Raw genomic sequence first — 6,963 nt, 5'->3', positions numbered from 1 at the left:
CCCCTTTTTCTCCCCACAGCCCTGAGAAGCCCCTGCTGCCATGTCTTCCCTCTGCAGGTTCCCTGCAGGGCCCAGCTGGGGGGGGGAGAGCAGTTAATTAATAATTAGCCCCTCTTGAGTGGAGCCTTAAAGGGACAGGCGCCCTTTGCCCAGCCATTCTTTTAATTTTGGTTTTTGTTTTATTGGGGAATTGAAGTGGCAATAAAAGGAGAGCGCAACAGAAGTTTCAAGGGGAAATGTATGCCACGACGTAAAAGAAAAGAAAATAAAACCCATCACCCAGAGTTTGGTGTTTAAAAGCAGAAAGAAAAGCTGGCGTTTTAAACTCAAGATTTGCACCTGCTATTATCTCCGTGGCAGTCTACAAACAGCCGTAAGCAGGGAGGGGGGGGGAGTCAAATTACGGTTTGCAGAAAAATGACATGGAAAAAAACAACAGAGTACAATGGAAGTTTTAAAAAAAGATGTAAAAGGCGACATATTAGAGCGGAAAAAATAAAGTCAAATTACAGAGGAAAAAAATCTCGGTAAATAGTAAAAGCACAACAAAACAGCTTTTTTATTGCACCCATAATACAAATTTAAAAACTGCAAAAAAGAGACCCAATGCAAGCAGCAACGACACCTCGGCTCACAACAGTTCATTTAGTGACCGAACTTACAATGGCACTTTAAAAAAGGGACTTGGGACCATTTTTCACACCTACGACCTCTGCAAGATTCACTTAACAACCGTGTTGCTAACAACCGCAGTGGTTTTGCATAACAACGGTGGCAAGGAAGGTCGTGAAATGGGGCAAAATTCACAACTGTCTCGCTTAGCAACAGAAACCTTGGGTTCAATGGTGGTCATAAGTCAAGGACTGTCTGTAAGAGGATTCCCGTGTCTAAATGTCTGAAGGAGAAGCATAAAAACATTGCTATAATTTACAAATCGGGTCTGTTCTGCAACTGACTAGCTAAACCAAGACAGATCTGGGTTGGGTAACCAGAGAGACACGAAGAGAAGGTTTTTTTATTGTATTTATTTAGAATAAGAATAATAAGAACAAGAACAAAATAGAATAAAGAGGGGAATAGAATATAAAATAGAACAGAATAGAACAGAATAGAACAGAATATAGAATAGAATAGAATAGAATAGAATAGAATATATAACAGAACAGAATAGAACAGAATATAGAATAGAATATAGAACAGAACAGAATATAGAATAGAATATAGAACAGAACAGAACAGAATATAGAACAGAATAGAACATAGAATAGAATAGAATATAGAATAGAATAGAATATATAACAGAATAGAGAATAGAACAGAATATAGAATAGAATAGAACAGAACAGAATAGAATAACAGAGTTTGAAGGGGCCTTGGAGGTCTTCTAGTCCAACCCCCTGCCCAGGCAGGAGAACCTATACCATTTCAGACAAATGTTTCCGGTTGGAGTGCTGGGGCAAAGGAATAACTGGGGCTGAGGACGCCCCTAGTCCTAGTCCATGGTGTAGCCCTGAATGGCTGCCTGGAAGAAGGCCAGCGTGTTACGTTCCGGGAGGACGTAGATGATGTGACCTTGGGCCCGAAGTAGCCCAAGGAGAGGCTGAGCAGGTTGAAGACCACAAAGAACATCTCAGAGATGGCGACCATCGTCCTTCCGTGACAGTGGCGACCAGGACCAGCAGCACCCAGGAGCTGGAGTAGCCCACCATGACGAGGGTGTTGAACTTGGCTTCGTTGTAGCTCTTCGGCAACACCTTCCCTGCGTAGGCCAAGCAGAAGCACAGGGAGACGACCACGTCGAAGACGTGGCTGACCACAACCACGGAAACGTAGTTGGTGTGTCACGTCAGGAAAAGCTCAGCCAGGCTGAGGACAGCCTAGATGGGCTTTGGAGGCCGAGTGTCACAATGGCCAGCTTGAGGGCGGAGATGGTGGCGATGAAGACCCACTGCCCCCTGGACATGGACCAGGCGGTGAAGGCGGTGGGCAGCCAGGCCACCATCTTGGAAGGAACGGACGGTGGTGCAGACGGTGAAGCCGGCCAGGCGGAAGAGACATCTCAGCTCGGTGGGGACCCCACATAGGAGAAGACACTGCAGAAGCCGAAGACAAGGGAGGAGGACATGAGGAAACACAGCCTGCCACCGGCCGATCTCACCACCAGGTGTTGGCGCGATGGGCAAAGGTGGCGAGGATGGCCAAGGTGGCCGAGAGCGGAGAAGAGGAGCAGCACGATGGGGACGGGATGGTCCCACTGCAGGTACACCACGGGCGTTTTCAAAGGAGGCTTCTTGGCCAGGTGTCCAGCGGGCATTTTTGGCAGGTAAACCTGTATGGGGAGGAAAAACACAATGATGGGTCTCTCTCGACTCTGCTGGATTCCTGGGGAGGCCAAAATAATCTGGGATTATTTTTTGGGGGGGGGGGAACTCAAAATGAAGAAGGGCTGCTGTTTTTCCATTCTCTCCGAAATGTATTTCAAGAATGAAAAACGGCTCTTGCGCCTTCCTGGGTCACTTGTTAAAATTTCTGCCGGCGCTGAAGGAAGTGGAACTGTCCGCTCTGGGAAATTTGGGGGCTGTGGGCGATGGGTTTTGTGGTGAGAGAAATGCCAGCAGGCTTTCAAGGAAGAAACTCACCGCTGTCATTGGGGAACGTGCCTGCTTCGCACGCCACACACTCGAAGCAACAGGAAAGGGAGCCCCGGGCTGCATTGCTTGGAGCAGGTAGATTTGGGGGGGAGGGGGGTCTGGAGAAGGAAAAAGCAGACACCCCCAGTTGGATCACAAACTCCTTCTCTTTCTGGGCCTGGGTTAGAAATATCTACCCATTTTGGAGCGAGCGAAGTCATAAATATTACAATATTCCCTTGTTAGATGCTGCTCGGTCACCTGAAGGATTTGAACTGTCAAGGCGGTGAGATTTTGCTGCCAAACACCCTTGAGAATGAGGTTCAAAGTGGATACCTGGGGGCACCTCTGGGGTTCATGTTGCTGCAGACCAGGCCCCTCCAGATGTGTCGGGACCCCAACCTTCCCAGACGTCCCAGCGACCTGGGAATTCTGGGATTCCCAACACCTCTAGATAGCAAAGGGTTTGAAAATCTGACATATCTGTTGTTCTACAAAAAAGGTAAAATAGCTAATACAGTTAGTCCTCAGCTTACAACAGTTTGCTTAGTGACTGTTTTTTTTCCTTTCCTTCCCCTCTCTCCCTTCCTTCTCTCCATTTATCCTTCCTTCCTTCCTCTCTCTCCCTTCCCTTTCCTCCCCCCCTTCCATTTATCCCTCCATCCTTCCCCATTTAAATGTTAGCAACTGTAAAGTAATAAATGTATGAATGGCCTTTCTTCCTTCCTCCCCTCCATTCCTTCTTTCCTCACTTTTTTCCTTTCTTCCTTCTCCTCCTCCTGCTTTTCCTTCCTTCCTCCCTCTCTCCCTTCCCTTTCCTCCCCTTCCATTTATCCCTCTGTCCCTCCCCATTTAAACGTTAGCAACTGTAAAATATTAAATGTATGAATGGCCTTCCTTCCTCCCCTCCATTCCTTCTTTCCCTTTTTCCTTCCTTCTTTCTCCTATTCCCGCTTTTCCTTCCTTCCCCTCCCCACTTTTCCTTCCATCCTTCCCCTATCTCCCTTCCTTCCTTCCTTCCCCTCATATCTTCCTTCCTTCCTTCCTTCCATCCTTCCTTCCCTTCCATCCTTCCCCTATCTTCCTTCCTCCCTTCCTTCCCCTCATATCTTCCTTCCTTCCTTCCATCCTTCCCCTATCTCCCTTCCTTCCTTCCTTCCTTCCTTCCTTTCCTTCCTTCCTTCCTTCCTTCCTTCCTTCCTTCCTTCCTCTCCAGCACTCATATTATTAGCCTGTTAGCTTAAGCCACTTAATTTGTGCCATATTGTGCTTCCAATTTTCATTTGGGGATTAATATGCCACAGTGATTATTTTATCCTGTTAAAAAAATACCTGCGATGAACCTGGCAGACCTTCTCCTGCTTTTCCTGGAGGGAATCAATGGCTCACCTGCGGGATAAGAACGTGACTCAGAACCCAAGCCACCCTGATGGCTGTCGGGGACGAATCTGGACCGATGACGGAGAGCACTCCCGGATAGGACGAAGTGTAATTCCTCTGGATTTGGATCGCTGAGCAGTTGTCCGCGAGGAAACACAGGATGGGGTGGACGGGGTGGGTGAGGTAGCAGATGTCCATCATTTCGTAGCCCTGCAGGATCCCGGGCAAAAGGCTGGTGGAGTTACTGATCTCCTCCACCGCAAACCGCATGGCTTGGAAGTATCTGGGGCCGGCCATCCTCAGCGTGTCCCTGTGAAAGGTGGGAGAGGCAGAAAAAAAGGGACAGTGGGTGTCACCAAAAGGCTTTCTGCCCCCATCATCCCGTCCCCTCCAAAATCAGCCATGGGAGCGTGACGGCCGTGGTGGGAGTTTGGTTCTCTGGTCAAACCAGCAACTATTCTCAGTTTGTAGCATTTTTGTATCCGAAGAACACACTGGGAGGACCACAGTCCCCCCTTTTTTAAACCTTTCAGCCAAGGAGTCAAGGAGAGAAGCAACCTGGAACTAAGGAGAAACTTCCTGACAGTGAGAACAATTAACCAGTGGAACAACCTGCCTCCAGAAGCGGTGAATGCGCCAACACTGGAAGTTTTTAAGAAGAGACTGGACAGCCATTTGTCTGAAATGGTGTAGGGTTTCCTGCCTGAGCAGGGGGTTGGACTAGATGACCTCCAAGGTCCCTTCCAACCTTATATTATTATTATTATTATTATTATTATTATTATTATTATTATTATTATTATTATTAATCATCATCTCATAAGATTAGAAAAAAAGACCTTTCTTCCTTATTTACTTTCTCCAAGTGAGTTACCTCTATGCCCCTTCCTTACCCATTTCCAAAATGACGACAGCAGCCGGCACCGAAAATTGTACTTTTATATCACCGCGTGACACGAAAAGAGCAGCGCCCTAAAACCGTGGAAGCCACAAGATGTTGAGGGGCGACCCGTTCCTAGAGCATTCCTGGAAGGAGTTGCAAATCCATTGTGGCCCGTCACTCGTAGGGAAGGGACCCCCTTGAGAGCCCTCCCCAAGGGAGGGGTTAAAACACGGACAGATCCCTTTTGGAAAGATCCCCGACAGTGGCCGGAGCAGGAAGACAGCACATTTAAATCACCCCCGCCCTGTAACACAGACGAGGAAACTTGAGGCTGAGTAAACCTTGAGCAAGATTGTGGCCCAGTTTGTCTCCTTTCCTAACCCAAGCCTTAACCATGAATCAGTTCCAGGCCCGCCCCATTCTGTAATGATGCAGAATGGCACCTTTCCAGGAGGATGGCAAGATTTGGGCATGGCCAGTGCCCCAGTTGAGCAGAGCCCCCCCTGCTTTTCAGATGGCCATTTCTGCAGTCTCCACAAATGACGTCCTCAACCTTTCTTCCCTTGGGTACTTACTGTTTACAGACGGGCACCTGGGGGTACCGCGGGGGAAGAGATGCCCTTCGCTTCTGCATGGAGGGAGAAGAGACCCCCCCCCAGGATGTAATCTCTTGCCAAACAGAAAACAGGTGTGCTGGCAACAACAGCAGAGAAGTGGAAAAAAGTGCCCAAACGCCATGGTCTTCCTTGGGTGTAATCGATGGCTACGGAAATTTTTCTCCTTCGCTTCAGAAGGGGTTTCTTCCGTCTGTCCCTTTGCAGAAGTAGCCAAAACTGATTCTTTTGCATACATTTCCATGTCCCTCTTAGGCCCTTCGGAGCCCCGACAGCCAGAATTTCTGGGGCCTCTGCTCCACGTAACCTAGTCTGCGTCTTAAAATGATTGTTTCCCGAATCCAAAGCTGGTTTAAAATAACCTGGAGCCCAGGAGAATCACGCTGCCCCAAAATTTTGCCGCCTTCTGCCAAGAGGCCAGGGATCTACCGTTAATTCGGGTGGCGAAAATGCAGGCGGCTTTTGTAGGAATTTGCGGGTAACCCTCCGGGTGGTTTTGTTGGCGACAACGCAGGATAGAACGGGCGCTGGACTCCTGTTTCCTTAAATCCCCCAAATTAGCTGAGCCTGGAAACGGTCAAATCATCAAAGCTAGGACACGAAGACTCACCTGGCTGTCCCACCTTCCTAAATGGGCTGCTGGACTAAAGCTGATTTTTTTGTTTTTTACCTGGACCTTTGCGAACAGGGACCGCACCGTCTCAAACCACCAAAAACAAAACACCGGGCCGAGGAATAAGTCAATAAACCACAAGGATTTAATCTCCCAGCTAGACAAAGCGTTGTTGGTTTTTTCAGCCAAATGATGGCTTAGCCTCACGTTTGTATCTTAGCAGCCCTGTTTGCATCCAGCTGCATCAGATACACCACGAGGCCAGTTTGGGGACTGGGTTGCGAAGAGGGAAACGTTGACACCCCAACCATTGAGCCTGTCTATGCCGTCTTTGGCGGACTGCTGGCTTAAAAGCTTCCATGCTGCGGGGATGAGTCCATTTTTGTCTCAGCTCCCAAGTATCGGAGATTTTTTCCAGTCCCCGAGTCCGAAGTTCACCAGTTTTGAGATGCTACGAGCTGAAAGCACCAATCCCTGGTTGTTTAAAAGACCCAGGATGGCTCTGATCCATTTCCAACAAATAACATTTCATTCCTAGCCGTGTTACCCTTTCAGAGAAAATTCAGCCACCTTTTCCTGAACTGGAAAAACGCACTCCAGACGGTTCTTTTTTTTGCAGAAAGATTTATTAATAGTCTTCTTCTGACACATTATCAATGCTTGGTCAACCCAACTCACTGAGGGAAGCTGTTTAAACTCTGATGACCATAACAGATATTGGTTCTCCATGCATCCCTAAGTCAGGAATTGGGAGGCTGACCGTAACCTGCCTGCTCCTATCGTTCAGGAACGGAAAAGCTTCAACAAGTGACCTCAGACTTGGTGGTCTCCCCACATGTGGAA

At 48.2% G+C, this 6,963-nt stretch overlaps 1 pseudogene; it reads right to left on the bottom strand.

Annotated features, from left to right (window-relative positions):
• Window positions 1-1,371: 1,371 nt before the first annotated feature.
• LOC114923544 lies at window positions 1,372-4,280 on the bottom strand (annotated as a pseudogene).
• Between the last annotated feature and the right edge of the window lie 2,683 nt (window positions 4,281-6,963).

Source organism: Protobothrops mucrosquamatus, unplaced genomic scaffold (assembly GCF_001527695.2).
Source record: "Protobothrops mucrosquamatus isolate PMUCROS unplaced genomic scaffold, P.Mucros_1.0 scaffold4337, whole genome shotgun sequence".
Classification (NCBI taxonomy): domain Eukaryota; kingdom Metazoa; phylum Chordata; class Lepidosauria; order Squamata; family Viperidae; genus Protobothrops; species Protobothrops mucrosquamatus.
Note: the sequence above shows the minus strand (reverse complement) of the source record. Positions and strands in the feature narration are given on the sequence as shown.